The sequence below is a fragment of the Vicia villosa genome, linkage group LG1 (assembly GCF_029867415.1).
Source record: "Vicia villosa cultivar HV-30 ecotype Madison, WI linkage group LG1, Vvil1.0, whole genome shotgun sequence".
In the NCBI taxonomy this organism is placed as follows: domain Eukaryota; kingdom Viridiplantae; phylum Streptophyta; class Magnoliopsida; order Fabales; family Fabaceae; genus Vicia; species Vicia villosa.
The window spans coordinates 219,139,549-219,165,805 of NC_081180.1; the positions used below are offsets into that span (position 1 = coordinate 219,139,549).

The 26,257-nt window shown below is 35.5% G+C and overlaps 1 pseudogene; it reads left to right on the plus strand.

Moving 5' to 3' along the window:
• The first annotated feature begins 6,809 nt into the window (after positions 1 to 6,809).
• The window catches only part of LOC131595100 (uncharacterized), a 159,117-nt pseudogene continuing 139,669 nt past the window's right edge, over positions 6,810 to 26,257 (plus strand).

Consider the following 26,257-nt stretch of genomic DNA (forward strand, 5'->3'; position numbering starts at 1 on the left):
ACCCGATTTTTATTAAAAATAACGGGTGTAAATTTAATAAAAAACGGGTGTAAATTAACATTTTTGTACTAGTGATTTCACTCCTGATTTCAAAACATTCACACTTCAATAAAATTAAATATTAAAAAAAATACTAAACTATATAAAAAATAAAATTCAGAATAATAACAACTCTGAAAAATTAAAACAAACCTGTGAAAACAAGAGGGAAACTCCCGTGCTTGAAAGCACCTTCGGAGTAATACTGTCAAAATTGTTCCTACTTGAAGAAGAACTAACTTCAGCCCCTATTATGATTGACCAAACACTCAGTGGGTGCCGCCAAGAATACCATCAGATAGAGAGAGGGTTGAAACAAACGGGGTTGAAACAAACGCTTCTTCCACTTCCGCAATCCGAAACGAGACCCAGTGACGCCGTGAAAGCTGAAGTAGAAGGTTTCTACGGAGTTTTCATGGGCGGCTAGAGAAAACCCTTTTTTATTAATTAATAATAATAAAAATTAACATAAATTTTCTTTATTTTGATTTATTTACAATTACAATTATACACATATAAAGTTTTAGTTATTTCAATTTAGGGTTAATAGTACTTCACCCCCCTGTAATGTTAGCGAATTTTGCTTTTGCCCTCTCCCTACCTTTTGGCAACGGTTTTTTCAAAAAAACCGTTGCCAAAACCTGCCTTTGGCAACGGTAGGGGGGTAAACCGAAACACACTCATATTACAGGGGGGTAAAGTACTATTAACCCTTCAATTTATTACCAATGATAAAATAAAAATAATTACAATTGTTAGAAATAATATTTAAATGACAGTTATATTATATTCATCAATGTCATTATTATTCATCCATTATAACCTTTTGTGTCACATCAATATAACATTTTTTGTCGAGTGGTCACACATCTTCAAATTTTGTCAATCAATGTCATTATAGTCATTTATAAAAACTTCCTATTATGATTTCATGACAATTAAAAAATATTTACTATATTGGTATCAATTCTTTTTTATAGATAATATTTAGAGAAAAATAAATTGATTTCTCATAATTATTCAATTAACATATTGCATATATTTATTTTTTTTCGTAATAAATTAAAGAGTCACTTTTGTAGGAGCAATCTAAAAAATATATAATTGGAATAAATATTGAACTAATTAATAAGTTATGTTTTAATATAAAAATAAGTTATAATTATTTGAAATACTCACATTTTTTACTATTTATTTTTTATTTTTTAAAGTAATAATACATTTTCAAAATAAAAATTTGGGTTTAATATACTTCACCCCCTGCCATTATAGCGAGTTTTGGTTTACGCCCCCTGAAGTTTTTTTTTATTAAAGGCCCCTTATAAAATATAAATCCTGGATTTACCTAGCCCTTTTACCACATTTGCTGACTGGACTTGACTTAATTGAATATGTGGCAAAAGGTGACATGGGTTTTTACCCTTTTATCCCACGATCACCTCTCCAACTTCCATCTCCACCACTACCACCATTACCAACTTCAATCTCACATTATTTCGCCGAGTTCATCAATGTCGCCGTTCATCAAAGCTTCTCTCCCAATCCTTGCGAGCACTACTAAGCGCTTGATACTGGATACAAGAAGGTTATCACGACGAAGATATCTAATTACCACCTTCTGCAGGACCTTCTTTGCAAGTCGAACCTACAAAGCAAAACAAAAGATATTATTGCTGTTAATAATAAATATGTTATAGGAAAATATTTTAATGGATCATCTACATTAAATGGTGCACATATAGTTTTATAATCCTCAATATAAAACTGCTCGTGTGTGTCATCACTAATTAATACTCCTGGTGTTTGAGTGGTCTCAATGATGGTGCCAAGTGGAAGAGAACCTTCTAAGCTTATTGCCATATTTAGAACACATCCAGCACGCTCGATGCTCCATGAAGGGGTATCACTCCAACCCCCAACAAAATCTACAATTGAGCCAATTGGTTGAAAGACTTAATTAGCTATTAAGCTGATAACGACTTCTCATACAGATCTAACTAAAGTGCCCTTTTCAATATTAATTATTTATTTGATAGTTTTGAATCTAATCAAAGGGAAAGAAAAATAACAAATTTAGCATAATGCTTTTGTTTGTTTCATAAAAAATAAAAATGTGTGTATTTGTTATTAATGTATGATATGATAATTGATGTTTAGAAAAGTAGCAATTTAATTATATTTTAAGTGTCTTTGCCATATTTAAAATGTTGTTGTCTATTTTTCTAAATATATGAATAGAGAATGTGATCTCTACAATCAATGCAATTAAGAGACATTTGACAACAAAAGAGTGGCTGTATGTATATGAGTTTTATTGTAGTTTTTATTTTACTATAGCTAATGCTTGTTTTAAGAAAATATAGAAGCATCTTTAGAGAGTAGGCGGTATACTATAAAAAAAAGTTATAAGAAAACATTCCTACAGGTTATGGATGTGTAAACTGAAATGAAAATAAATAAGAAGATTAAGTTAAAATCCTAGAAAACAAAGGTTAATTAAAGGGTGAAAAAATAGAGGCTGTTTTAGAAGAAGAAGAATAAGAACAGGGTATCTATAGAATTGCTCAAAGAAGGAAAATTAAAACAAGACTTTAACCAGGTGAGGTGCATTAAGGATAAGGAAGCAAAAGTGTTAATCAAAGGATGCACCTTTAAATCCAAATCTTACTGCAGAAGCAGTTTCATCAGCCACAGCATCCCAAACTTTGTGCTCCAAGTCACATGCTGTCTTTTCATCATTGCAAGCTCGAAGGAGGTCGACTTGCACCTGGTATGCTCGGCTCTTGGGAAGTATATTAGTGTTTTGCTCTTGTAGAGTTCTTGCAATAGAAGTTTGTGTTTGTTTTGACAAAATGATAACGGGACACACGAAGACAAAAGAAGAACAATGGGAGCTGAAAAAAATTTCAGAAATGAAGAAAATTAGGGGGCCCACGGACCATAGAATCATATATTGAAGAAATTGTCCCAGTCAGCAAACAATTGCCACCGTGGCCAATACTTCAAAGCCCAGTCAGCAAATGTGGTAAAAGGGTTAGGTAAATCCAGGATTTATATTTTATAAGGGGCCTTTAATAAAAAAAAACTTCAGGGGGCGTAAACCAAAACTCGCTATATTGGCAGGGGGGTGAAGTATATTAAACCCTAAAAATTTAGAAGATAAATTACTACTTTTTTTTTGATACAAAGATAAATTACTACTTTTATAAATTACTACTTTTTTTTTTTTGGTATAAACCGGGGTATCCTCTGCGCGCAACTGCAGAGACTAATCCCTCGAGCCGGGTAGGACCATATAGGCGGTAAAGCTCTCCCTCAAGAGATTTAACACTGCTGCGTACCCAGGGCCGGGATCGAACCCAGGACCTCTGGTTAAGCTGGAAGAGATCCTTGCCATCTCACCCAAGTGCTCTTGGGTAGATAAATTACTACTTTTAATAAATCATAATCATTTGTATAAAATAAACGCATTAATTGATAATTATTTTTATATAAATTGTTTATAAAATCAACAAATTAAATTAAGAATGATATTTAAAAACCAACGCATTAAATTGACAATAATTTTTTTAATATAAATTATATTTATTTTTTCGTAATAAATTAAAGAGTCACATTTGTAGGAGCAATCTAAAAAATATTGTAACATCCCTATTTCTAGAAGCATGAGAACTAAACTATAAGACCTATTAATATTGAGAATGGTTAAGAGGAATGGATAGAAGTATGACATTAAGAGAAGATTAGTTAGAATCAAAGGATTTGGTTAGAATAGAACTAAGTGGCATCTTAGTAAATATTTCATAGTTGAAGGGTAGTATGGTCACTCCACTCTCAAGAATGGGACTTAAGGACTTGTGTGGTTGCAATACTTCATTAATGTATTTCCAAAATCAGAATTGGTGGGAGAGCTAGAGAGAGGACGTGAGGCAAGAGGAAGAAGGAAATTGTCAACTCAAGTTCATCCTCCATTGATGCATGCATGAGGTTTGGATGGTTTAGGATGAAGAGCCATGATCAAGTGTAAAGAACAAGGTTGTAATCATCTCTATTCTTCCATCATCAAGTCAGAATCTTCTTCACATCTTCATCAAGTTCAGATTATGGAGGTGAGTTCCATTAGTTAGAACCTTGGGTAGAGTTTGGGAATAATGCATGATTTGGGAAATAAGGGTTTAGGTTGTGATAAATCCTTTGCATGTTGATTAAATGCCGAAAATCATGTTCCTATACTGATAATTTTTGCCTGGGGTTGTTTTATATGTTGAGGTTTGGATTGGGATGGATTAGGATGTGCTGGAACTGGTATATTGCGAGAAAAATGTGATTTTTGCTTCTGGTTCAGTAAGCAATCGATTGCAGGGGTCAAGCAATCGATTGCACTGTGAAAATTTGACATTCTGCGCTTCTGGTTCAACGAGCAATCGATTGCACACTGGTGCAAATCGATTTCACCTGACAGAAAATTATTCCTTAATTGTTTCGACCATAACTTGAGTTCTACAACTCGAAACAAAGCCCGGTCGGAAGCGTTGGAAAGGTCTTTTAATGATCTTTATGAATATGCTTAGATATAATGCTTTTAATTGATTTAAAATTTATGGCAAATGGATGTTTAGTTACATGATGTCGGATTAACATTTATAGAATTAAGAAATGTATGTTTAATTCCCCGAGTGCGGTTCCGTTCCATGTCGGGAATCGGAAGCCTCTTTGTTATGAGACTAATGTGTGTTCATGTACGTTCTAAATAATTATATGGTCTGATTATTTTTAATATATTCCATGATCGAAACATATTTAACTCACATGTGACAAGTATGTACAAATGACATGATATTTATACGATGGATTTTTGTCTAATATTATGTGCATATAATACAATGTAAATTGTTTTCCCGTCGTTCCGGTTGGATGTTCGGATGCTTGATTTTTGTGAACTTGCCTTGGTTGAATATGCGTGAATCGGAGTATAACCGTACTACTAGGATAGTAAATCCTGTTTACCCACTATGTGGATGCCCATTGGTAGCCCGTGTGGCGTTTGTGATATGTATTATATACCATGGATGATTTGCCTTTTATGCCTGTTGTATATACGTGTCTATATCCGTATATTTTGCGTTACCTGAGCTACTATTACGGTGGAAGCAAGTGAGGGTCTTTAATGGCGTTTCCCACTTGGTAACTCACCTGCGTGATTAGTATGGTAAGTGGGTGATGCCACGTGTCTCTAGTAACGTTAATTAGGCAATGTTACTAGGCTTTCTCCCGGTGGGTTTGTACGTCGAAAATGACATATTGCACCTGTTTACTCACCTGCGTACAGAGGATGAATACCATTGCAGTGGAAGCAAGACCGGGGTCTTTAATGGCGTTTCCCACTTGGTAACTCACTGGCGTGCTTGGTGATGAGGTTGTAAATTCCACGTAGGCAATGGTACAACTTAACTCATCTCGGGTGGAATTCCATATAGGAATGACCCGAATTCATCGTGCGGTGTGCTTGTGCAAGTCTTTCGACATATATGTACTTGGATACTCACCGAGGGTACGTGGCAGAGGTAGCCTAGTCAGATGGGTATAACTCCTTGATTCCTCACATAAGGATGTGAGTTTGCATATTGTGAATTGTTGTTTTATTGAACGCCTCATTGGATAGTTAAGGGACTTCCAATTGTGGTGATACCCTTGTTTGTATTTGCACCTAAACGTGAGGCATAACCCCGGATTCTAGGTGAATCCGTTTATGATGCATGCACCCTGTAGAACCGAGTGAACCCGTAAGATAGGGGAACTAACTGAGATTTAGTAATCTCACCCCATTCCAATTTTTTTTTTCAGGAACAGGTTATAAGTGTTAGATTTGCTAGATGATTGGTTTCGAAGCTACAGATGTGCAGAAGGCAGGAAGACCTCTGTAGAAGTTACCTTTCCGCTGTGCAATGATGGAGACAAGCTTCTTGGATACTCTATAATTAAGATTTATGTTGTATTCAGTTTTTTCCAATTCTTGTCTTTCACCCCGTACATATATGTCTAGAATAATATGCAGTAATGTTATTTATGATACAAGAAACATAAAAACTAGGTGAAAGACAAGAATCGAAAAAAACTGAATACAACTTAAATCTTAATTATAGAGTATCCAAGAAGCTTGTCTCCATCATTGCACAGCGGAAAGGTAACTTCTACAGAGGTCTTCCTGCCTTCTGCACATCTGTAGCTTCGAAACCGATCATCTAGCAAATCTAACACTTATAACCTGTTCCTGAAAAAAAATTGGAATGGGGTGAGATTACTAAATCTCAGTGAGTTCCCCTATCTTACGGGTTCACTCGGTTCTACAGGGTGCATGCATCATAAACGGATTCACCTAGAATCCGGGGTTATGCCTCACGTTTAGGTGCAAATACAAACAAGGGTATCACCACAATTGGAAGTCCCTTAACTATCCAATGAGGCGTTCAATAAAACAACAATTCACAATATGCAAACTCACATCCTTATGTGAGGAATCAAGGAGTTATACCCATCTGACTAGGCTACCTCTGCCACGTACCCTCGGTGAGTATCCAAGTACATATATGTCGAAAGACTTGCACAAGCACACCGCACGATGAATTCGAGTCATTCCTATATGGAATTCCACTCGAGATGAGTTAAATTGTACCATTGCCTACGTGGCATTTACAACCTCATCACCAAGCACGCCAGTGAGTTACCAAGTGGGAAACACCATTAAAGACCCCGGTCTTGCTTCCACTGCAATGGTATTCATCCTCTGTACGCAGGTGAGTAAACAGGTGCAATATGTCATTTTCGACGTACAAACCCACCGGGCGAAAGCCTAGTAACATTGTCTAATTGACGTTACTAGAGGCAAGTAATTCAGTGATTGCCTACGTGGCATCACCCACTTACCATACTAATCACGCAGGTGAGTTACCAAGTGGGAAACGCCATTAAAGACCCTCACTTGCTTCCACCGCAATAGTAGCTCAGGTAACGCAAAATATACGGATATAGACACGTATATACAACAGGCATAAAAGCCAAATCATCCATGGTATATAATACATATCACAAACGCCACACGGGCTACCAATGGGCATCCACATAGTGGGTAAACAGGATTTACTATCCTAGTAGTACGGTTATACTCCGATTCACGCATATTCAACCAAGGCAAGTTCACAAAAATCAAGCATCCGAACGTCCAACCGGAACGACGAGAAAACAATTTACATTGTATTATATGCACATAATATTAGACAAAAATCCATCGTATAAATATCATGTCATTTGTACATACTTGTCACATGTGAGTTAAATATGTTTCGATCATGGAATATATTAAAAATAATCAGACCATATAATTATTTAGAACGTACATGAACACACATTAGTCTCATAACAAAGAGGCTTCCGATTCCCGACATGGAACGGAACCGCACTCGGGGAATTAAACATACATTTCTTAATTCTATAAATGTTAATCCGACATCATGTAACTAAACATCCATTTGCCATAAATTTTAAATCAATTAAAAGCATTATATCTAAGCATATTCATAAAGATCATTAAAAGACCTTTCCAACGCTTCCGACCGGGCTTTGTTTCGAGTTGTAGAACTCAAGTTATGGTCGAAACAATAAAGGAATAATTTTCTGTCAGGTGAAATCGATTTGCACCAGTGTGCAATCGATTGCTCGCTGAACCAGAAGCGCAGAATGTCAAATTTTCACAGTGCAATCGATTGCTTGACCCCTGCAATCGATTGCTTACTGAACCAGAAGCAAAAATCACATTTTTCTCGCAATATACCAGTTCCAACACATCCTAATCCATCCCAATCCAAACCTCAACATATAAAACAACCCCAGGCACAAATTATCAGTATAGGAACATGATTTTCGGCATTTAATCAACATGCAAAGGATTTATCACAACCTAAACCCTTATTTCCCAAATCATGCATTATTCCCAAACTCTACCCAAGGTTCTAACTAATGGAACTCACCTCCATAATCTGAACTTGATGAAGATGTGAAGAAGATTCTGACTTGATGATGGAAGAATAGAGATGATTACAACCTTGTTCTTTACACTTGATCATGGCTCTTCATCCTAAACCATCCAAACCTCATGCATGCATCAATGGAGGATGAACTTGAGTTGACAATTTCCTTCTTCCTCTTGCCTCACGTCCTCTCTCTAGCTCTCCCACCAATTCTGAGTTTGGAAATACATTAATGAAGTATTGCAACCACACAAGTCCTTAAGTCCCATTCTTGAGAGTGGAGTGACCATACTACCCTTCAACTATGAAATATTTACTAAGATGCCACTTAGTTCTATTCTAACCAAATCCTTTGATTCTAACTAATCTTCTCTTAATGTCATACTTCTATCCATCCCTCTTAACCATTCTCAATATTAATAGGTCTTATAGTTTAGTTCTCATGCTTCTAGAAATAGGGATGTTACATTCTCCCCTCTTAAATAGAATCCGTCCTCGAATTCTTTACTATCATCATGAAAACAAGCTCCAGGCATCTTCCTCCAACGAGGGGGATGTAATGTCCTTTACATTGCTTCTTTGAATAAAACTTACGATTTTGTATGAGTTTCGTTCCATCCAAGAAAATACAATATGCTAATAAACTCGTGCTTTACTGTCCTCGATTGAAAACCTTAGGTCTCATATAGCACACCTTTCCTGGTACTCTGTCTGGACGTACCTAGAAAACGATCCTTTTGAGGTTTCCAATCTTTACTGTTCTGCACTGAGTCTATGTAGCTTCGAAACGGATGGCAATCCATACCTAGTTGGATATTTCTCGTTCCTCATGTCTACCAAACTTATCCTTACTCAACATAAGCCCTAGACCCTCCACGTTTGTCCTTGGTTTCTGGAAACACTACCATTCTAAGAAATCTTACCACGACTTCCTTCAATGATGATACTCCAGGTTCTCTCCCAAATGGATACTTATCATGTCGCATACCGGCTCGCTAAGTCCCAAAACTTATAAACTTTAAAAATAATAAAATTAATTATTTATATATTTCAGTTACTATTATAATTATTTTCTTATTTCAGTTACTAAACATAAAATTAGTAACAATTATTATTATATTTCATTTCTTTTATAATATAAGCAACTTAAAATTCTTTAAAAAACAAAACAAAATCTCTCTTTTCAATAACAACACATACTACTAATTCTTCACTGTTCATTCACTATAATACCAAATTTGATATGGGTATATACATGCACTACTATTAAATTTAACAACTTTCCATTTTACAACACTTTATTTTATAAATATTTTTATAGTATTAATTATATCATCACATTTTTAATATATTTATATTTTATATTTGTTTTAACTTTTAAACTGTGTTATTTTCCACTCTAAAACAGAAAAGCAACTTGGAGTGGCAGAAATTCAACGTCTCAATCGGCTCAAAAGGAAGCAACAACTTGATTTGAAACGTATTAAAAAAAACACATTTCAAAAGATGGGTAAATTTAAATATTCAAAAATATATTAAAATCTGTAAAAATAACAACACTTTATTTTATAAATATTTTTTATTTTTTAAAATATTAATTATATCATCACATTTTTAATATCTTTACATTTTATATTTGTTTTAAATAGATAAAGTGTGTTATTTTCTACTCTAAAACAAAAAATCAACATGGAAAAAATGAGGAAGAAATTCAACGTCTCAATCGGCTCAAAAGGAAGCAACAACTTTCAGACATTGATTCTTTTATTGAAAATCATAATGAGTACAACAACATGGTACCCATCACAAATGGAGAAGAGTCAGATATACCTTCTAATTCAGGTATTTTTTTTATATGAAAAATATTTATTTAAAGGATATATATTTTTAACATTTAAAAAAATATATAAAAATAGTCTAATATTGTATTTTATATAAAAAAATTTATAGTATCAACACACTAAATTAACAAATTTATTTGAAAAATCAAACGTATTAAATTGACGATAAATTTTTGTTTATAAAATCAAAGCATTAAATTAGCAATTGTATTAAGTTATTTAACCTTCAAAGATAGGTAAATTTAAATATTCAAGAATATAATAAAATCTGTAAAAATAACAGCACTTTATTTTATAAATATTTTTTATAATATTAATTATATTATTACATCTTTAATATCTTTATATCTTTATATTTGTTTTAAGTTGATAAAGTGTCTTATTTCCCGCTATAAAACAGAAAAGCAACATGGAGAAAATGATGCAGAAATTCAACGTTTCAATTGGCTCAAAAGGAAGCAACAACTTGATTTGAAACGTATTAAAAAAATCACATTACAAAATATGGGTAAATTTAAATATTATAAAATATATTCAAATCTTAAAATACGTAATTTTTAATGTAATTAAAAATAATTCGTCTTTTATCTTTCAGAAATTGATTCTTCTATTGAAAATCATAATGAGTACAACAACATGGTATCCATCACAAATGGAGAAGAGTCGGATATACCTTCTAATTTAGGTATTTTTATATAAAAATATTTATTTAAAGGATATATATTTTTAACATTTAAAAATTTATATTTACATAGTCTAATATTGTAGTTTATTTTCTTCTAAGAATTCTTTTTCAATTACAAATTGTCAATGATATTGTATTTATTTACACAAATTAGATTAGTATCATTTTGTAGAATATTTTACTCTTATTGAACTTAATTAATTAAAACGAATTTACCTTTTAACTTTCAGACATTATGTCAATGGTGGAAAATGATAATGAGTTAAACACCATGGTATGCATGACAAATGGAGAAGAGTCGAATGTACCTTCTAATTCAGGTAATTTAATCAAAATATTTATTTAAAGTAATATTACAATATTCTCAAATCTATGATTTAAAAACCTATTATATGTATATTTAACATTGTAAAAATATGTTTACTTATTTTAGGGATTCAATTTCCGTTAGAAATTGACAATGAACAATTAGATGATACTGCTAACTCAGGTTCAAAATTTTATATCTACATAATATTGCTACATTATATTGTTAAAGATATCTTGCCAATATTAAAATTGACTATTTGGCAAATAAAATTGTTAATTTTTTGTTTTGTATAAATTGTAGATTCGCAATATTTAAATATGGGTCACCCAATATGTGTTTGTGAATTCTGTGGTGCATTGATGTGGTATGACGAACGCGTTCAAAAATAGTATAGACCACTGACACCAAAATTTTCAATGTGTTGCATGCAAGGCAAGATTCTAATTGCTCCATACCCCAGTCTTCCTCAATCTTTGCATGATTTGTATCACAAACATGACAGAAGGAGTAAATTCTTTTTGGAAAATATTAGATCTTTCAATAGTATGTTTGCTTTCACCTCTATGGGAGGAAAAATAAATAAGGAAATAAATAATGGTAATGCACCACCAATATTTGTGATGAATGGTGAAAACTTTCATCAAATTGAAAGTTTGTTGCCTTTACCAGGGAACCAACCAAATTTTTCTCAACTATACATCTACGACACTGATAATGAAATAGCTAACAGAATGGCCGTTGTCAGGTAATTACACTCATTTGTATAGTTTCATAGTCATAATTATCATATCGAACCTTGAGCTTATTATATTTTTGTTTTAAGATTATTGATAAACACCACTTCAATTACATATAACCACCAATTATTTTTTCATATATTATAGAATGGATGGTGAAGACTTTGAGTTGAAATCAACAATTGTTAGCGATATAAGGGAAGTTCTTGATAATTTCAATCCCTATGTCAAAACATATAGGATAATTCGAGACACCATAACAAAACAAAATGCTCCAACTATGAAGTTAAGAATATTAAGAAAGAGAGGTTGTGATGGTCGACGATACAATCTTCCAACAGCTTCAGAGGTGGCAGCATTGGTTGTTGGTGATTTTGATTCAGTAGACTTTGATAGAGATGTTATTGTTGAGACTCAATCTGGATTGTTGCAACGTATTTCTGTATTTGAGCCAGCATATTTACCATTACAATATCCACTTCTATTACCTAGAGGAGAAGATGAGTTTCGAAAAGATATTCCATATAATGAAGATACTAATACGTCCACTTCAAAAAGGAAGTTTGTCACACAAAAAGAATGGGTTGCATACAAAATTCAACAAAGAGATACAAATCAGTCAACATTATTGTTTTCTAAAAGATTATTTCAACAATTTTTGGTGGATTCATTTAGTGCAATATGTCATACCCTAATTTTGACCCCCCTGAGATGTCATATCTTTTAAACTTTTCATCAAAGACAAAGCAGATTGTAACGCCCGGAAAATAAGTATATGCTTAATTTGGACGTTTGTGACGCTTATTGGAATTTTACCGTTTTTGGAGTTGTTTCAGTCGGTATTAGTTCGGGATGGCGGACTAATATTTAATTGAAGGTTTTCATATTTTTGGTACTAGAAATATTATTAAGGTAATATTCTGTGTTTTGGGGTTTTTCTGAGCAATTGAGTTTGGACCGTAAAGTGAGATATTTTGTAAAGTGGCTAAGAGATATTTGTGGGAGAAGAGATAAGAAGGGAAAAAGGATAGAAAGAAAGAAAAAGAAAAACAGAAAAGGAAAGAAGAGAGAAAGAAAGGGAAGAGAGAAAGAAGAAGAGGAAAAGAAGAAAAAGTGGAGATTGGTGGTTTTTCATCCGAATCGAGTTCTGATAGTCGCTATAGTCGGGTAAGGGGGTGAATCTAATTTATCTTGGATGTATGATTCTTATAGTCTTGTTCTTGTTTTTGTTCTTGTTCATCTTCTTCATCCTTCCCATATTTTCCATTTTTCTTGTTTTGTAAGAAGTTGTGAGGTTTTCATGATATAGCAAGATTCAAACATGTCATGGTTGGTATTTTGTATAGAATCATATCCTTGTTGTGTTAGGATGATTGATCATGTTTGTTTTCCATTTCTATGGCTTGATTGAAGTTGGAGAAAATGTTAGGTTTTGAGAAAGATTGATGAATCAACCATGAAAGTTGGATGTTATGTTGTTTATATGGTATGTATGTGTTGTATTGGTGTTATAATGATGTTTTGGAGTGGTTTTGGTGGGTATAAGGGGCTTGAGACAGTTCTGTTCGTGCTGGGTTTTTTCTGGTTTTTCTCAGGTCCGCTAAGCGGCCTCAGGCCCGCTGAGCGGAGTTTTCGTTGGTCCGTTTCTGGAATTTCCGCTTAGCGGCCTAAGAGGCCCGCTGAGCGGCCAACAGCATTTTCTGTTTTTCCAAAACTTTGAAACTTCGTAACTCTTGGACCGTAACTCCGATTTTGTCGTCGTTTGAAGCGTTGGAAAGCTAACGCAATGAACTATACTATTATCTAATTAAATGATTCATAGGATGTAGTCTCCTATTATTTTTATTAGAATCAAGTGATGAATTGTGTAGTATGTTCAACTTTCCAAACTTTGAAACCTTGTAACTTTTGATCTGTAACTCTGTTTTATACGCCGTTCGAAGCGTTAGGAAGCTAGTTGGATGTTCTATATGATAGTATAGACTTGGTTATCTTGTGATTACTTGGTTTTAATTGTTGTTGATGAAAACACATAATTATTTATATGCGCAATATGATTGGTAAATAATCTTAGTGCTTGGTTGCAATTGTTGTTGATGTGTGGATTAACATGAATGCATGTTCGTATGTGTTATGCATTAATGAATGTTCATTCTTGATATGTAACGATGTTTGGTTGTTTGTTGTTAACATGATGTGTGGCCTTATGGCAAGTAATTGTTGTTATGAGAATGATGTACTATCATTGTTGAATTGTTGTTATTACAACTTGTTGATGATGTATTGATGAAGTTGTGGGCCGATGGCCAATATTAATTTGATGTGTATAAGTGTGTTATACGTTCATCTATGCCGACGTGGCCAGTATGTTTTGATGGTGAATGTGTGTTGTATGCTTATTAATGCCTGTGTGGTAATTATGGTGTGATGTAATTGATAACGATGTTATTAATTGGTGATGTATCCTTTTGGATAGAATATAAACGATGTAACGTGAGTGTATGATCGTGTTATATTGTTGATGATGTTGTTGTCGTGTAATAGAGTCATATATTTGCACAGCATAACATTTCAATACGTTAATGGTGGAATGTTGTTAACAGATGGCATGCGGGCATGGTTACCAGTAGGGGCTTAATGCTCGGTAACGGAATGAGCCTGAGTGGCAAGAGGTCATCAGTGGGAGCTGCGTGCTCGATGACGACAGCCTGCGGGCTTCCTTAGTGGAAAAAAGTCCCAGCATAATGCTCGGCAGGTGTATTTGTCATAATGACAAGGAGGAGTTTTACTCCGGATTTGGTACCACATGCATATGCATAGTCGAGTCTCATTCATCATCGTCAGTCTTTATAATTTATGTTATCATTCATGTGTCGCATTACTTATATATTGATTGTGGTTGACTTAGTGGATTACTTTGTTGTATGATTATTGATGATACTTGTTGGCATTACTATAATTGTCATGCTTTCATTATGAATTATATTCTCACCCTTCTGCTGATTTGATGCTTGAGTGGCATCCTGCAGATTAGCCGCTTTGGGAGTCTTTTGGAAGAGGTAGCTCTCCAGTTGGTCTTGTCGGTCGCTCTGATACGTAACACCGGGGAGTCGGGAGTCTGTTGTTATTTATTTGTATATGACTCTTTGAACATGTATATGTGATGATGTGCTGATGTGTATAGTAAACGCTTTATTTTGGAAACCTCCTCTTTGAGAGCGAGAGCTATATGTGTATATATATATATATATATATATATGTTCATATCTTCCATGTGTTATGTATCGTTTTATTGGCAGGTGTTGTATGCTTTTGGCATCGCTGATGTCCGTTTGTTTTCTAGGTGTTTGTTTGGTTACTTAGTGTAACATCCTAATTGTGTTGTATGAAATTTTAAATACTCTGATATTTTCTTGCCTAAATGCTTTGGGTAGAATTGGGGTGTTACATTAGTGGTATCAGAGCAGGTCGGTCTGTCCGTCCAGTGTTGTCTAATGTTGTTTAATTCCTCAGTACGTGATAAGCGTGAGGAGCACTGTCAGTACTTGTTGTGCCTCTAGTCAGTTGTGTGCAGGAGTGGTTTGAAGCTAAGTGGGGGAGAAGATATGCTTCTCGGATATGTTTCAGTTGCAAGATGTTAGTATGCTACTGAGGGCAGCAGTACTAGTGTTGTTGGAATTTGTTGTTTTCTGAAGTGAAGGTGACTTGGACTTAAGACTTTGGTTGTTAATCAAGTTGGAGTGTCTCAGAGTAGATTTTGGTTATTTCCAAAGAATGGAATTTTGAGAGTTGTGATGCTCTAACGCTACTGATGGACTGTGAAGTTGTTGTTTGAGTAGCCTTGTGTGAAGTGACGTTGTTGGAAACGTTTTGGAACTCGAGTAAGAATTAGGAGTATGAAGAAATAAGTAGGATCTCAGGAATTTTGTTTTGAGATGTTGTTAGAAGTGTTTTGGTACGTAGCTACCGGACGTCGGTGTTAGCTGGTTCATATGATCTTGAGAGATTTGTGAATTATGGAATCATAGTGCTTCTGTGCTATGAGCAAAAGTTGGAAAAGAATATTATTAATGTTGGTACTGATAGTTTATACTCTATTATGATTGTCGGCTACCTATTGACAAATTGAGGACTTGATCACCCTTAATCTCTTGTTGATAGTGGACGGGATCGTATTGGACGTGATAGGCTTATCTGGCTAGTTTGATAATATTGGAAGTGAATGAGTCGGTGCAAGGTGGTACGACGTTGTTTATGTTGTCGACGACTTTGGATGTTCTTGAGAAAGAGCAATTGTGGGAATTGCGGATAGTTGTGCATTTGTATAAGTGTTTCTTGAAGGTTTAAGTGATTCGTCGTAGAAAAAGGGGAATTTCGTCTGGGAGTTCTATTTTGACGGATTTAGTTCCTAGAACTATTGTTTTGTCGAGGGTTCCGTATCGGATGCCAACTTCTGAGTTGAAAGAGTTGAGGAGTCAACTTAAGGATTTTCTTGAGAAGAGGTTTGTTTGTTCGAGCATGTTGCCGTAGGGTGCATGTGTTTTGTTGGTTAAGAAGGAAGGTTCTACGAGGCTTTGTGTCGATTTTAGACAATTGAGAAAAGTGACAATTAAGGAAAAGTATCCACTTTCGAGGATTGATATTTTGATGGATCAAATTGGTTTGAGCTTGTTTGTTTTGCAAGTTTGATTTGAGGTATAGGTATCATCAGTGTGAAAATGATCATGCTAAGTACTTGATAATTGTTTTGTCCGTGTTGGGAAGAAGAAGTTGTTTGCTAAGTTTCCTTATGTGAGTTTTTGGTTGAGTGAAGTGAATGTTCAAGGGGTAAGTGGTGGTTTATGCTTTTATGCAAGTTAAGATTTTTGAAAGGATTTATTTGTCACAAGATTTAGAGTTGGAAGTTGTTATTTCTGTTTGGGAAATTTGAAGGCACTAATTATTCGGATCGAGATTTGTGTGTGTAAGTGACTACAAGAGTTTGAAGTATTTGTTTGATCAGAACGAGTTGAATATGAGAAACCATTGCATACGTCTATGTCGATGATTCGAGTATTGTGATATTCGAAACAGTTGTGAGATTTGAGTTGGGTTTGTAAAGAGACTTCTTCAGGCGTTGAGCTTTATATGTGAAAGCTTACTTATGGTATTCTTGATGAGATTAGAAAAGGTCAGAAATCGGATTTGAATGGGTTGATAAGATGACATTTATTAGTCAAAGATAAAGATGGTGATCTTCGGATTGATAAGAGCAATGTCAAGGGATGTCATGATCAAGTTTGTATTCCTAATGTTCGGATTTGAAAAGAGGACTTTGGATGAAGTGCGTCGTAGTGATTTGAGTATTCATCCTGATGCTACTAAGATGTATCAAGATTTGAGAAGGTCATTTTTAGTGGCAAGGTAATGAATAAGGATATGAAGGTATTTATTTATTTGTGTTTGACTTGTCAGGAGTCGTCTGGTTTCATGTAACTGTTATCCATTCCTGAGTAGAAGTGGAATAGCATTTCTATGGATTTTGTTTCTGGTTTGCCGAGGACGTCGAGTAATTGTGAGGCGATTTGGGTCATTGTGGATATATTGACGAAATCTGCTCACGTTATTTCGATAAGAATGGATTAACCGATGGAAGTACTGGCGAGTGGTATGTTGATAAAATTGTTTGCTGGTTTATTTGTTTGCATGGTGTTTCGAAAGGTATTGTTCAGATTGAGATCTGAGGTTTATTTCTGAAATTTTGAGAAGGTTCGCAAAGTACTTTTGGTACGAAGTTACGTTTGAGTTTTGCTTATCATCCTCAAACGGATGGTCAAACTGAGAGGGCGATTTGGTCACTTAAGGATCTATGAGGGCTTGTGTTGTGAAACAAGGATGTGTTTGGATTAGCTTTTTTCCTTTGTTTGGATAATACAAAGACTTTTGTCTGGTGTGCGAGCTGACACAGCAGATTAAGAGGTTGAGTATGTTAAGAGAGAACAATGAGTTTCTGGTGAATACTAGAAAGAGCTGGAAGTTGGATATGAAATTGGTAAGTCTGTTTGTTGTGGGAAATCAGAGTGCACATCGGAAGCGTGAAATGACGCGGTTCGTGTGTGTATGAATTGTTAGAGTTCAAATTATGGACAGTGGATGTGGTAGGAATTATAAGACCACCAGATGTTTTGGTTACATGTTTGACTGCTATGTCTTGGCATGGTTATTTGGATGTTGTGCGACCGGGTTGTTGTATGTGTCTTGATTATTTCTTGTGTTTTGGTGTTAGTCGATGAGTGCATTGTATGGGCATTGCATCTCGTTGTCGTTGTTGTGTTTTGGTTGTTTTACTTTTAGCTAGAGTGATTCGTTGTTGGTGCTGATTGTGTCGTTGCTTCCGTGGCTTGATAGTTGGTTAGTCGGATGCGAGAGCGTATCCAAGTTTGTTTGTGTTTGGGATATTTCCGAGGACGGAAATGTTCTAAGTGGGGGAGAGTTGTAACGCCCGGAAAATAAGTATATGCTTAATTTGGACGTTTGTGACGCTTATTGGAATTTTACCGTTTTTGGAGTTGTTTCAGTCGATATTAGTTCGGGATGGCGGACTAATATTTAATTGAAGGTTTTCATATTTTTGGTACTAGAAATATTATTAAGGTAATATTCTGTGTTTTGGGGTTTTTCTGAGCAATTGAGTTTGGACCGTAAAGTGAGATATTTTGTAAAGTGGCTAAGAGATATTTGTGGGAGAAGAGATAAGAAGGGAAAAAGGATAGAAAGAAAGAAAAAGAAAAACAGAAAAGGAAAGAAGAGAGAAAGAAAGGGAAGAGAGAAAGAAGAAGAGGAAAAGAAGAAAAAGTGGAGATTGGTGGTTTTTCATCCGAATCGAGTGTGGTGGTCGTTTTCTTTACCTCCCCGTTTCACTTGGGAGGACGGCACACTAAACCCTTCACGCGAAATTTGGAAGGAGAATGCGCCCGTGGTGGGATGAATTTTATTTCAGTTCTTCCTACGATATCACACGAACTTTCTTATTTGTCCTACGAGTAGGAAAGGGGAAAAAAGATCTCAACTAAACCCTAGGAGTTTGCTAAGTGTGGGGATTCTACACCTAGACTAGAAATTCTGGAGTCCGGGAGGTCGGTTATACATAGGGAAGTGTTTAAACACCCTACATATCTGTAGTACTCTACAGGAACCTTCTCTGTGTCATTGTGATTGTGTTTGCTGCTAATGATTGGGAAAGTTTCTCCTTTGTATTAGGAGAAGGAATTGAATTGATTTTAAAAGACAGACAGACAGACAAACTGACTATTTTTGGTATTTTATTAGCTCGCTGAGATTCCTTATGAACCTCATGCCTACATATCCCTAGTGGAAGTCAGAGCTTAATGTAGTTCGGGGAACTAACTAGGGAAATTAATTGTTTTTGGTGCCTTGTTTGAAGCTCAAGGTTGAAGCTTGGAATTAAATCTCTGTTTACAATAAAGAGACATGAAATTATCTCTACAGAGAGGTATTTGTACTATTCTACCACAAACATTTAAAGGAGTGACAGAATAACTGAATTCATTTCATTCAAGAGGGGGACCTTACTTGTGTATGTGCAAGTATACCAGTCAAATGCCTCTTAAATGAAAGAAAGATGCTCATCCAAATTAGGGAAAGTTACCACATGTCTGGGTTTTACTGCCAGCTCATGCCTTTCAAAATCCTAAATGGGAGACTTGATTAAAATTGAAATGAAATGTTTGTTTGTTTGAATGTGGTAGAGTAGTAAAAATATCTCTCTATGGAGATAAGCTATGTCTATCTACTGTATAAAAGATTTGACTTTAGCTGGCTTGTATGAGGCCCAAGCTTGAGGCTTTTTGATTGATTAATTAATTATTGACTCTGGGAGATGACTCCACTGGGGATTAATTACAGGGTATTTTTGTGTTCTGTACAAAGCCCAGAATTGAGGCTGACTCTACTTAGGGAGACTCTATTTATGTGCCTTGTACAAAGCCCAAGGTTGTGGCTGACTGTTGAGGATAATTGAATGAATGACTCTATTTTATATGCCTTGTACAAAGCCCAAGGTTGTGGCTGACTGTAGCTAGGGAAAAACACTATTTTCTGCCTTGTACAAAGCCCAAGGTTGTGGCGGACTCTTAAATGAATTAAGTATGGATGACTATATGGGGAAAGATCCTAAGTGTTAGGAATCTTTGACACATGAAAGATATGGTTTATCTGCCTTGTACAAAGCCCAAGGTTGTGGCTACTGAGTGATGAAGGACTCACTGGGGAGACTCTATTATCTGCCTTGTACAATGCCCAAGGTTGAGGCTGACTCTTGACAGGGGAGTTTTATTGTTTGGGTGCCTTGTATGAAGCCCAAGGTTGAGGCTAACTGTTTTTGTTGGTTTTGACTCTACTGAGGAGGTTTTATTTATTAAAAGACTGTTTTTCTTTGGAAGCTAACCCTTTCCAGGGATTTTGACTCAGCTGGTGAATTTGTCTGTTAAAAGACTGACTTTATCATGTTTTTTGGAGGCTGACCCTTTCCAGGGGTTTTGACTCTTTTGGGGAAATTATCTCCTAAGAGAAATGAATCTTTATTTATTGATTTTTTTAATAATTGACTTTGGAGGCTAACCCTTTCCAGGGGTTTTTATTAAAATGAAGGAATGTGTGGAAGCTAACCCTTTCCAGGGATTTGACATTTTAGACAGATGTTGGAGGCTAACCCTTTCCAGGGATTTTGACTAAAGTGATTGATTTGGGTAGCACTCCATTAATTATTAAGGGATGAAAGGATTGGCAGAAAGATTATCTAGTGAGACTTCTTGTTTAAAGCCCAAGATGAAGGCTGACTCAATGCTGAGGATGATCAAACATGGATCCTAGACTCTGCTAAGGAAGATTGATGAAGATAAGGGTGACAGAGACTGTCCATGTCTCTCATTCCAAAAATGTACTCAATGTGAAATTGAGACAAACTTAGCTTGTTTAAAGTCTGGTTTAAATTGGAAGAAACTCACCAGGGTAGGCTAAAAGGTGACTAAAGACCTGTTCCTATGTTTATAAGAAACCTGATGGGTCCTTGTATACAAGCTCAAGAGGAAGCTGGAAATGCTTTTAAGAAGCCTGTGGGTCCTTGTACAAAGCCCAAGAGGAGGCTAATCGAGGGTCCTTGTTATAGCACAAGAGAAAGCTATGTAGTTTTGAACTTATTTTGGCTCTAAGCAAATGGGTAAGAGGTTTCACCGGGAATAATTCCTCTTTGGGTGGATGTGTCCTATTATTTGGATTCTAAGGTTTTTGCCAAGATGTTTCACCGGGAATAATTCATCTTGGGGGTTTGAACTACAGATCTCTAATTAGGAAAGAGCCTTCACCGGGAAGACATTCTCAATCCTAGGTCATATTCCTATAATATATATATAGTTTAACTGTCCTAAGGTTTATACTCAAACGCAGTTCTAAACTAATATATGCACAGTTTATATTTGACAGTAATTTAAATAAAGACTGTAAATTGAAAGCTTGTAAAGCCTAACCTGGATGGAGTGGAGGCCATTGAAGAAGTATGTACAGAGCCTCAACAGTATTTTTGTTGTTTTGTTGATAACAGTTGAATATATATGATAAACAGTTAATGGTTTTTGAAAACAGAAGAAGTGAAGATGGACAAAGGTCACATAGGTATCTGAAGAGTTTCACCGGGAATAATGCCCTTCAAATACCAGAAGAATGTTTTGAAAACAGAAAGAAGATTTTGAAAATACAGTTTTGAAAACAAGCTAAGAAGAGAAGGTTTTTGGGACTTACACTCTATTAGAGGCCCAGTACTTTACAGTACTGGTTATAAAAACAGTTTGAAAAAAATGATTTGGAATGATACAAGGTTTTGTTGTTTGAAAACCTTAATCATTTGATTTAATCGGAGATTGAAAACAGCTTTGAAAATTGACAAAAGTCAACTTAATTAAAGTAAAAATAAAGATTTTTACTTAATTAAGACCTAAACAATTAGGGTTTTATCATAAAATTATTTACAAAGTGATTAGGTTAAAACAAAGTGAATATATATATTTAAAGTATTTAAGAAAACACTTAAAACATACTATTTTAAACCTAATTAAAATACATGAAATAAATAATATTTTTATGATTTTTTTGATTATTCACAAAATAGATATATTAAATAAAAGTGTGTGAAAAATGAAGTGAAAATGATTTAATTTGATAGGTTAAATAATTGTGTGAAGTTGTGAAGAAATTAAATGTGAAAAGTGTAAAAAATATGGTTTTGTCACCTAGAGGGCTTGAACCCACGCCCTTGTAACCACACACCAAAACCTGACCAACTGAGCTACGCGCGCAGTGTTGTATAACTTGCACTCAATTAATTATATTTTCAAAACAAGTAGTAAATCAGGAAAAAATCAAAAAGTCTGGGGCGAGGGGGATTCGAACCCCAGACCATGAGGAGACTCATCTTCCACTAGGGCTTGTTTAGTCGTTAATAAAACGAACCATTCAAAATAAAATAAACTCTCTGAGTTTCTCGCGCCACCACCATCTTCGTCTTCAACCTCAAGCTCAAATTTCTGAACTTACTCATTTCTCAACCATTTGCACGATGTAAACATGAAACTTGCTCTAAATTCACTCACGATTCTATATGTAACTAACATGTAATTAACTACATCTAACTAATTTACCAGAAATCGTGAAGAACCCTAAAATTTAAAAATAAAATTAAATGATGCTGAAGAGATAAATGAATGATGATAGAGGGTTTTCAATCCTCTGATGATGCTGAACAAGATAGAATCGAGCTTTACCACAAAGAGTACTTAAATTAAAGAGGTGAGGTTCAGAAACTTACCTCTGAAAATGGAGGTCGTGAGGATGATTGAGAGCACCTGGGCTTGAATGAATGATCTCAATAGCTTCCCTGAGACTCAATGATGCTAACTGGATGCTTATTATAGCCTGAATCCTTCTGAATTGTTCTATGGACCTCCCTCGATTTCAGCTTCAAGTGAACATGGAGGTTGTTGAATTTGAGTTACAGATGAGCTGCAGCCATCTGGTTAGCTTCACTATGACCTGAGGAGTGTGTCTGGATGATTGGCTTGGCTTGAAACCTTCTGAATCACTCCATGGACCTCCAACTGCAAATGCTCCAAAGTGAGAGCAACAATGGTGTTCCTCCACTTACAGAAGTGATCCAGGTGCTTGGATCACCTCAAATGACCTCCCTTGAGATGTTAGAATGCTCACTTCCCAAAGATAAGCTCTGGTTTGAAGAAATCGATTCTTCTTGCCAAAGAACTTTGAAAAACAATGAACAAGAGAAGAGAAAGAGAAAGCAAGTAATATGGTTGCTTTGGTGTGTTTTTGAATGAGGAATGCATCTGTATTTATAGGCAAATGGATCAGTATAGCTGCAGAGGAGTGAGCTTCCTTAGTGAAGTTGATTTGGTTTCTTAGCCATGAAGGAATTTGCAAATATCTCTTATGCAATGATGAGAATTTTGATTCCATTTGATCAATCCCCTAGCCCTCGATTTTGCTTGATCTTAGGGGACAATTCTGAGCCAGAAATGAGCTCTAATTGGTTGGTGAGAAGATTCCTTGGGTGATTCATCAATTTGCCATAAATTCACAAATGTAATCATTACATAATCACATGTTCTTGTTTTTAGAATCTTCTTCAATTCTTATGGCATGGTGAAAATGAATGCATGGCATGTTTGCAGATGTATTATGGGTCATGTAGCATCCATGTATTTGAGGTCATGTGCACAAAATTTCAAAGTTCCAAAATGATGCATGACCTATAATTTTACTTCATGAGGCCAACTTTGAACAAGCATAACTCTTAGCTCAAATTGAATTTTGAGAAGGTTGAACACAATTTGGAAAGCCCTAAACATCTACTTTAAATCATTAGTTTATGTCTTCTTCAGAATCCTTTGGGAAATTTGTGAAAAATGAGGCCAAAGTTGGAAGAAAACTAGGTTAAAACACTTAGAAAAATTTCTAAGTGTTTATGACCTAAACTTCAAAATTTCCAAAACTTCATAAATGGTTGATCTTTTGAAAAAAGTTCCCTTGTAAGATGTTGTTTTATTTGGCAAGATCTACAACTTTCATGTTGGAAGTTTTTTGAGTTGTGTAGGTGAAATTTTGAGATCTCACCATGCCTTCAAAAACCCTAATTCCCGACTTTTCGCTCCTTGATGAATTTCTTTGAATTTCTTTGGCCAAATGACTTTGACATCCATATATTGATGATATTGATCTTTGAAAGTCATTTTTTGACCAAAAACCTTAAAAGTCAATGATGATCCTTCACAGTTGACTTTTTCCTGACAAAGTGAATTTTTGGGCTTTTGTGTAGAAATAAGATCTTCTCCCCAAATGGATGATATAAATGGATTATATGGAGGTAGTAGAGATCCTTGAATCATGTCTTGAGTTTTGGATTCATGCCCTGATCAGAAGTCAACTATCTTGGTGAATTAGGTCAAAACCCTAATTTGTCGACCATGTGAAAGTAATGACTGTAGACTTTGAATTGAAGTGTGATGTCCAGTAGACCTTGTAATATGAGTTATTTGAAGATGATTGATGTCTTTGAATGACCCTCTGAGGTTTTTTAGGGTTTCCCAAATGTGATCCCTGATTTCAGTCCTTGATAGGCTCAAAACCCTAGTCTGGTGACCTGAGTAAACCTGTACTCATATGACTGGATGTCTAATCAATCATAGATGAGAAAAGTGAAGTTTTTGAGCCCCATGATTGTATTAGAGACTAGTCTTTGTATTGATTGATCCTTTGCCTGAGCTTTCTTGTCTTTGAGCATCCTCGATTAGGTACCAGATGGAGAAATGACTGCTCTGGGTACTTGTCTTGACCTGATGAAAAATCCTGAAGATATGTCATCTCAGGGGGGTCAAAAATTAGGGTATGACAGATGCCCCTATTTAAGTTTCTTTTATCTGGAGGGAGAGAGATTGAGATCTCGATCTCTCCTGCGTAAAAGAGACTTAAATATCAAAGAATGCCCGAATTTTGGGCGCTCCTGAGATGTTGTAATTGATAAAATCTTTGCATGATTTGATCCCGTTGTCGCACTTGGCGGGGGATGAGGAGACAAACTCCTGCAGAAATACTTGATGTGGATTCTGGTGAATGGATGGCAATGTAGGATGCGCAATCCATCTTCTTTAACTAAGTGTTGATACTTAGAAAAAGGTAAACAACCTCCTCTCGTTCCGGATGTCCAAATCTCGAAACTGGTCTTAGTTGCGTTTGGACAATATCTCAGATAAAGAGAAAATTTCCAAAGGTTTGTTTCCTCATCAAACTTCTTACCAGCACTTGGAGGTAAGATACCATTTGACGGTAAATAAAGAAACTTCAAAGGTTTGTTTCCTCATCAAACTTCTCATCAGCACTTGGAGATGAGATACCATTTGATGGTAATAAAGAAACTTCAAAGGTTTGTTTCCTCATCAAACTTCTCATCAGCACTTGGAGATGAGATACCATTTGACGGTAATAAAGAAACTTCAAGGGTTTGTTTCCTCATCAAACTTCTCATCAGCACTTGGAGATGAGATACCATTTGACGGTAATAAAGAAACTTCACCATCTTCCCTTTTGACCTGGCATCTTTGAAAGATTGTCATATGGGCCCATGCTTTTTGAGGGGCTAATGACTTTGTTTGAAGGCGGACGAACTGTTTTCGGGGTGAAAACTGCCATTCGTCGATTGGTGCCTGGGGAATCAACAAACTGTTTTCTTAAGGGGAAAACTACCATTTATTGACTCTGTGGGGAACTAAACATCCCTGAAACAGACAAACTGTTTGAAGAAACTACCATTTGTCGATCTCTTGAGTATTTAACAGACAAACTGTCTTTCCTTGGGGAAAGACTACCATTTGTTGACTCCGCTGGGGATCATGAACTATCTTCTGGATGAAGACTACCATTCACTGATTCTGCTGGGGAATCATTTGTCGATCTGCTGGGAGATTCTGAATTATTTTCTTTGACGAAAAAGAAGTGGCATCTCTCGACCTTGCTGGGGAAATGCCAAACTTTTGGGGAAGCCCAAAATGCGAAGCAGACTATCTTATCTGAAAAAGACTGTTGAATGTTGCTTTGCAGGAGAATCTCGGCAAAGGAATTCCAAAAGTGAACAAACTATCTCCTTGAGGGAGACTACCATCTGTTGACTTGCTTGGGGAAATCTCTCTACATGGATCGTTGTCTTGAAGGAAAAAGTTTCTCCAGGACTTGCAGGGGAAACTTGAGTTCATGCCCTCATGACTCGGGCATTCTCATGATTAAAAGCCTAATTTGACTATGCAGTTGTGATGTAATGTATGCATGAATATTATGACAATTATAAAATGTAAAGTGAATGTGAATAGAATTGTCGCGGATGTAAAATCCTAATGATACGACTTGAATTCTTGTTGATCAGAAGATGTCCTCTTCTTGTAGTTCGAACTCTGTTTGGAATATCTGGCTATCAGTTGTCCGCTGTCCGAAGTAAATAATATGAATTGAAGTAAAGATCCGTCATCGGGAGATGTTCGCAAAGCGACCTCATGGGGAAATATTGGTTC